The sequence below is a fragment of the Arachis duranensis genome, chromosome 7 (genome assembly GCF_000817695.3).
Source record: "Arachis duranensis cultivar V14167 chromosome 7, aradu.V14167.gnm2.J7QH, whole genome shotgun sequence".
Taxonomy (NCBI): Eukaryota; Viridiplantae; Streptophyta; class Magnoliopsida; order Fabales; family Fabaceae; genus Arachis; species Arachis duranensis.
In genome coordinates, this window is record NC_029778.3 from 48,210,086 (window position 1) to 48,217,674 (window position 7,589).

General features: G+C 40.3%; 1 non-coding gene across 1 annotated transcript; it reads left to right on the forward strand.

Annotated features, from left to right (window-relative positions):
* Positions 1-2,012: 2,012 nt before the first annotated feature.
* On the forward strand, positions 2,013-2,114 carry LOC127740744 (small nucleolar RNA R71). Its single transcript, XR_008001603.1, has one exon. It is a non-coding gene; the product is annotated as a small nucleolar RNA R71 (small nucleolar RNA).
* Positions 2,115-7,589: the final 5,475 nt, after the last annotated feature.

The window sequence follows — 7,589 nt, forward strand, 5'->3', positions numbered from 1 at the left end:
AAGATGAGGTGGGATGGTTGAATAGTGAGTAGAGATCACTTCATCTCTTGGGGAGAAGTCCTCTGTAGGGATCTTCTTGTTTCTCCACCTTTTGGGTACTTTCCACCTTGTTTTCATTGATGCTGTCTTGCTTTCTATGGACTCTTTCTCTAAAGACTCCTTGTTGCTAGCTTTGCATGACTCTGGTGTGCTCAGCTCCCCTTGAGTTACCTTTGAATGAGGTTTTTCCTGAATATATGGCTTCCCAACCAATGGGGTTTCCAATTGTGTTGTTTATGCTTCATTGCTTGTTTCTTGCATCAGTGTTTCATTATGCCCTTCTCTTGATTCTTTGTTTTCTTGACTTGCTTCTTGCCCTGAATTGAGGACATTGAAGGTGAGTTGTTCATCATGTATCCTTAAGATTAGCTCTCTCCGTTCCACATCTATAAGTGCCCTAGCAGTGGCTAAGAATGGCCTCCCTAAGATGATTGGATGGAGATGACTTTCTTCCATCTCCAGGATAACAAAATCTATGGGAAGATAGTAGCTCCCAACCTTCACCAGCATATTTTTAACTACTCCTATTGCCTGTTTTTGAGTTTTGTCAGCCAATCTGATAATTACATCAGTAGGAGTTAGTTCATTGATTTGGAGCTTCTTCATGAGGGAGAGGGGCATTAAGTTGATGCTTGCTCCCAAGTCATAGAGCCCTTTGTCAATCTTTGTTTTGCCTATAGCAAAAGGGATGTGGAAGCTCCCTGGGTCTTTTCTTTTTTTAGGTAGCTGTGGTTGGATGAGAGCACTGCACTCCTTGTTCATCAGTATTATTTTCCCACCTTTCAATGAACTCTTTCTGGTCAACAGCTCTTTTATGTACTTAATGTATGCAGGCATCTGTTGGAGAGCTTTAATGAATGGTCTGTTCACCTGAAGGGATGCAAACATATCAAGGAACCTTGAGCATATTCTTCTTGCTTCACCACCTTTGAGTCTTTGAGAAAAGGGTGCATATGGGTTTAGACCTTCTTCTTTTAGCTTCTCCTTCTGTGAAGGATTGGGTTTCCTGATTTCTCTCCTCATGCTTATCTTCTAGACTGTCTTGAAGATGTTTTACTTGTGTGACTACTTCCCCCACACTCACTTCATCACTAGTGGTGATCACCTTGCACTCTTCCCATCTGACTTTCTTAACTTCTCCTCTGGGGTTCTTCTCTGTGTCACTTGGGAAGCTGTCAGTGGACTTAAGAATTTGCTGGGATAGATATCCTACTTAGGATTCCAGTCTTTTGATGGTATCTCCTTGGTTCTTGATGTTGGTTCGCACCTCATCCTTGAATGCTTTGTTGTCCTGGACTTCCTTGCATAAACCTTCAACTAAGGTTTCAATCCTAGAGAGTCTATCCTCAGAGTATGATAGTAGGTTTGGGTTATACGAATGAGGATGATCATTCTGATTTTGATATGGATATTGAGGAGTGTGGTTAGGTGGTTGTTGACATGATCTTTGTGATGAATGTTGGTGGACAGCATGGTTGTTAGGATTTTGACGTCTCTGCTCTTGGCCTTGGTCTTGTTGGTTTCCCCATCCAAAGTTGGGGTGATTCTTCCATCCTGGAGTAAGTTTTGGAGTATGGATCATGATTTTGCCTTGGTGAGTTACCAACATAGTTAGCTTGCTCCCATTCACCTCCTTCCTCTGTGTTTACTCCTTCTTGGGTTGATGGTTGTGTGGTGATTGCTGCAACTTGGTTCTTCTCCATTTGCTTTGTGAGGTCAGGTAGTTGCTTGGCAATCATCTTGTTCTGAGCTAGCAGTGCATCAACATGGTTTAGTTCCATTACACCTCGAGTGTTGCTCCTCTCAAAAGCATAGAAGTAGTCATTTTCAGCTACAGTCTCAATGACATCTATGGCTTCTTCAGTGGTCTTCTTCTTGTTCAAAGATCCTCCGGATGAGTGGTCCACTGCCTTCTTTGATTCATATGAGAGTCCCTCATAGAAAATATGCAGCGGTACCCATTCATTGAACATGTCCGGTGGGCATCTTCTTGTCAAATCATTAAACCTCTCCCATGCTTCATAGAGAGTTTCACCATCTTGTTGCCTGAAAGTTTGTACCTCAGCTCTCAGCCTGTTGATCCTTTGAGAAGGGTAGAATCTTGCCAAGAATTTATTCACAACATCTTCCCATGCTATCAAACTCTCCTTTGGGAAAGACTCCAACCATTTAGACGCCTTGTCCCTGAGTGAAAAGGGGAACAAGAGCAATCTATAAACATCTGGGTGGACACCATTAGACTTCACAATGTCACAAATTCTTAGGAAGGTAGTTAAATGTTGATTTGGGTCTTCTTGAGTACTTCCTCCGAATGAACAATTGTTCTGAACAAGGGTGATGAGCTGGGGTTTTAGCTTAAAGTTATTAGCATGTATGGTTGGCTTTTGGATGCTGCTTCCACAGTTGCCTGGGTCTGGGTTGATGTAAGATCCTAGAACCCTTCTTCCTGGCTCAGCATGATTCACATGGCCATCTCTAGCATGATTATGAGCTTCTCCTTCATGGTTATCCTCCATGATTATTTCAAAGAATTCCTCCTCTTCCTCTGCTCCAACAACTCTTTTGCCTCTTGCTTCCCTCCTTTTTCTAAAGAGGGTTCTCTCAGGTTCAAAATCAAAGGATATTGAGGTCTCCCCTCTTCTCCCTGTTATACAACCAGCTCACAGCAAGAAAGAAATTGCAGAAATTATAATGGTTAAAGTGGTTGTTAGTGTGAGTAGTGCAAATTGTCAAACAGTTAGTGGGTTAGTAAACAGAATTGTAAATAATGCGGGAAAATAAAAGGGAAGATAAGGAAAGGGAAGAAGTAACAGAAAGTAAACCGCTTAAACAAAATGAACAAAAGAAAAAAAATGCTCAATCTAGTGATCTTCCAATTTAATCATTGTTGATTCAAAATCAATCCCTGGCAACAGCACCATAAACTTGATGCATGGGAATTTGTCTCTCAACAAATCTCCCTCGGCAAGTATACCGAATTATCGTCAAGTAAAAACTCACAATAAAGTGAGGTCGAATCCCACAGGGATTGATTGGTCAAGCAATTTTAATTGGAAGAATGCTCTAGTTGAGAGGTGCACGAAATTGCAATCACACTTTTGCAATCCCGCACAACTAACCAGCAAGTGCACTGGGTCGTCCAAGTAATACCTTACGTGAGTAAGGGTCGATCCCACGGAGATTGTTGGATTGAAGCAAGCTATGGTTATCTTGTAAATCTTAGTCAGGATATCAGAAATTATCAGGATTGATTGTGAAGAGTAAAAGAACATGAAATAAGTACTTGTTTTGCAGTGATAGAGAACAGGTTGAGGTTTTGGAGATGCTCCATCTTCTGAATCTCTGCTTTCCTACTGTCTTCTTCTTCAAACACGCAAGGCTCCTTCCATGGCAAGCTGTATGCAAGGGTTTCACCGTTGTCAGTGGCTACCTCCCATCCTCTCAGTGGAAATGTTCAACGCGACCTTCCGGATTCTCTTGAATGCCGCCATCAGTTCTAGCTTATACCACGAAGATTCCGGTTAAAGAATCCAAGAGATATCTACTTAATCTAAGATAGAACGGAGGTGGTTGTCAGGCACACGTTCATAGTTGAGAGTATGATGAGTGTCACAGATCATCACATTCATCCGAGTTAAGAACAAGTGATATCTTAGAATGGAAGCAAGCATGATTGAATAAGAAACAGTAGTAATTGCATTAATCCATCAAGACACAGCAGAGCTCCTCACCCCCAACCATGGGGTTTAGAGACTCATGCTATAGAAGATACAATGAGAAACGTGTAAAGTGTCATGAGGTACCAATACAATGTCCAAAGATCCTATTAATAGTAAACTAGTAACCTAGGGTATACAGAAATGAGTAAATGACGTAAAAATCCACTTTCGGGCCCACTTGGTGTGTGCTTGGCTTGAGCAATGAAGCATTTTCGTGTAGAGACCTTTTCTGGAGTTAAACGCCAGCTTTTATGCCAGTTTGGGCGTTTAACTCCAAGTTTTATGCCAGTTCCAGCGTTAAACGCTGGAATTTCTAAGGCTGATTTGCTACGCCGGTTTGGGCCATCAAATCTCGGGTAAAGTATGGACTATTATACATTGCTGGAAAGCCCAGGATGTCTACTTTTCAATGCCGTTGAGAGCGCGCCAATTGGGCTTCTGTAGCTCCAGAAAATCCACTTTGAGTGCAGGGAGGTTAGAATCCAACAGCATCTGCAGTCCTTTTCAGTCTCCAAATCAGATTTTTGCTCAGGACCCTCAATTTCAGCCAGAAAATACCCGAAATCACAGAAAAACACACAAACTCATAGTAAAATCCAGAAAAGTGAATTTTAACTAAAAACTAATAAAAATATACTAAAAACTAACTAGATCATACCAAAAACATACTAAAAACAATGCCAAAAAGCATATAAATTATCCTCTCATCACAACACCAAACTTAAATTGTTGGTTGTCCCCAAGCAACTGAAAATCAAAATAGGATAAAAAGAAGAGAATATACTATAGACTCCAAAATATCAAGGAAACTTAGCTCCAATTAGATGAGCGGGACTAGTAGCTTTTTGCCTCCGAACAGTTTTGGCATCTCAGTCTATCCTTTGAAGTTCAGAATGATTGGCATCTATAAGAACTCAGAACTCAGATAGTGTTATTGATTCTCCTAGTTAAGTATAATGATTCTTGAACATAGCTAATGTATGAGTCTTGGCTGTGGCCCAAAGCACTCTGTCTTCCAGTATTACCACCGAATACATACATGCCACAGACACATAATTAGGTGAACCTTTTCAGATTGTGACCCAGCTTTGCTAGAGTCCCCAATTAGAGGTGTCCAGGGTTCTTAAGCACACTCTTTTTGCCTTGGATCACAACTTTATTTCTTTCTTTTTCTTTTTCTTTCTTTCTTCTCCCTTTTTTTTCGAATTTTTTTTTATATCCACTGCTTTTTCTTGCTTCAATAATCAATTAGATGATTTTTTTCAGATCCTCAATAACAGTTCTCTTTTTCCTCATTCTTTCAAGAGCCAACAATTTTTAACATTCTCAAAACAACAAATTCAAGAGACATATGCACTGTTCAAGCATTCATTCGGAAAACAAAAATTATTGTCACCACATCAAACTAATTCAACTAGTTTCAAGGATAAATTTCGAACTCCTGTACTTCTTGTTCTTTTGTGATTAAAGCATTTTTCATTTAAGAGAGGTGATGGATTCATAGGACATTCATAGCTTTAAGGCATGAAGTTTAAATTTTATTAATTATGAATTAAGAACAAAACTCAAAAATAGATATAAGATGAGACTAGAAAATAAAAATAGAAAACAAAATAGGCTCCTAATGATAGAGGTTTTCACAAGGTTAGGACTCAACAACCTTGATTTTGAGAAGTGGATGCTCCCTCAACTTGAGATGAGAGCTTTTGGCGTTTCAGCTCTTGGAGTTCACGCCCCTGCTTCTTTACAGAGCAAGGAGATCAAGCTTGGGAAAGCTAGTTTGGCTTCAGTGGAATTCTTATTTGCAATTGTGTAGATCTCACAAGCAATCACATGATGAACCTCCACTTCTTTTCCCAGCATAATGCAATGAATCATCACTGCTCTCTTGATAGTGACCTCGGAACGGTTGCTAGTGGGTAGTATGGAACGCCCAATAAAGTCTAGCCAACCTCTTGCAATTGGTTTGAGGTCTCCCCTCTTGAGTTGGTTTGGGACACCCTTAGAATTGGTTATCCACTTAGTTCCAGGGAGGCATATGTCCTCTAGAACTTGATCCAACCCTTTATCTGCTCTCACCATTCTCCTATTAAAGGATTCAGGATCATCTTGCAGTTGAGGTAATTTGAAGATTTCTCTTATTTTGTCCAGATGGAAGTACATAACTTTCCCTCTGACCATGGTTCTGTAGGTATGGTAAGCAGTTCCAGTCATTCTCTGCTTATCTGTTAGCCACAGATTTGAGTTGAATTCCTGAACCATATTCCTTCCAACCTTTATTTCAGGATTGGTTAGAACTTCCCATCCTCTGTTTCGGATTTGCTCTTGAATCCCCGGATATTCATCTTCTTTCAGATCAAATTTAACTTCCGGGATCACTGACCTTAGACCCATTATTTTGTGATAATGGTCTTCATGTTCTTTGGTTAAGAACTTCTCTTGATTCCAAAGATTCTTTGGAATATTCTCTTTCTTTCCTCTTAAATTGGTTTGTTTTACCTTAGGAGCCATGATCTTGATGACTCTTGGCTTAGTGATCACGAAAAAGCACACCAAACTTAGAGGTTTACTTGTCCTCAAGCAAAAGAAAGGAAAGAAGAGAGAGAGAGGAAGAGCAAATTCGAATGGTGTGGGGGAATGAAGGGGCTGAACGTGTATTTATAAAGGGGGGAAAGGAGAGATTTCGAAAAAAAAGAAAAATTTGAAAGGAGATTTGAGAAGATAAGAGGAAGAGCAAATTCGAATGGTGTGGGGGAATGAAGGGGCTGAACGTGTATTTATAAAGGGGGGAAAGGAGAGATTTCGGAAAAAAGAAAAATTTGAAAGGAGATTTGAGAAGATATGGAAAGAAATTGAGAGAAGGGTGAGTTTTTGAACAAAATTTGGGATTGATTTGAGAGATTTGAAGAATGATTTTAGATTTTTGAAAATTTGAAAGTGAATGATGAGAGGTTGAGATGCATTTATGTAGAAAAGTATGGGTAAGAAAAGGAAAGTTTGAAAAAATTTGATTTGAAAAATTTATTTTTGTAGAAAAATATGGGTAAGAAAATGAAAGTTTGAAAAATTTGATTTGAAACAAAATTGTGGTCCCCCCACCTTTCTGGCGTTAAACGCCCAGAATGGCACCCATTCTGGCGTTTAACGCCCATTTGTTGCCCCTTTTGGGCGTTTAACGCCCAGCCAGGTGCCCTGGCTGGCGTTAAACGCCAGAAATCCTTTCTCACTGGGCGTTTTTCTAAACGCCCAGGATGCTGCACACCTGGCGTTAAACGCCCAGAATGGTGCCCATTCTGGCGTTTAACGCCCAAAATGGCACCATTCTTGGCGTTAAACGCCTAGAATGGTATCCATTCTGGCGTTTAACGCCCAAAATGCCCCTTACTGGTGTTTTTTCGCCAGTAAGCTCTTTTTCTCTGCTTTTTGCGCTGAATCCTTCTGTAACTCTGTGAATTCCTTCAATTCTTGAAAAAAATTTGCATTAAAAACAAAATCTTCCCTCTTGTGCCATCCTGGCGTTAAACTCCCAGAATGGTACCCATTCTGGCGTTTAACGCCCAAAATGCCCCTTACTGGCATTTTTTCGCCAGTAAGCTCTTTTTCTCTGCTTTTTGAGTTGAATCCTTCTGTAACTCTGTGAATTCCTTCATTTTTGATACTTGCCTCTGTAAGAACAAATCATATAACCTCCTGATGACTGGGTTGCCTCCCAGCAAGCGCTTCTTTACTGTCTTTAGCTGGACCTTTACTGAGGATCACTCAAGTCTCAGTTTTGAGCATTCTTGCTCAAAATTGCCTTCAAGATAATGCTTGATTCTCTGTCCATTAACA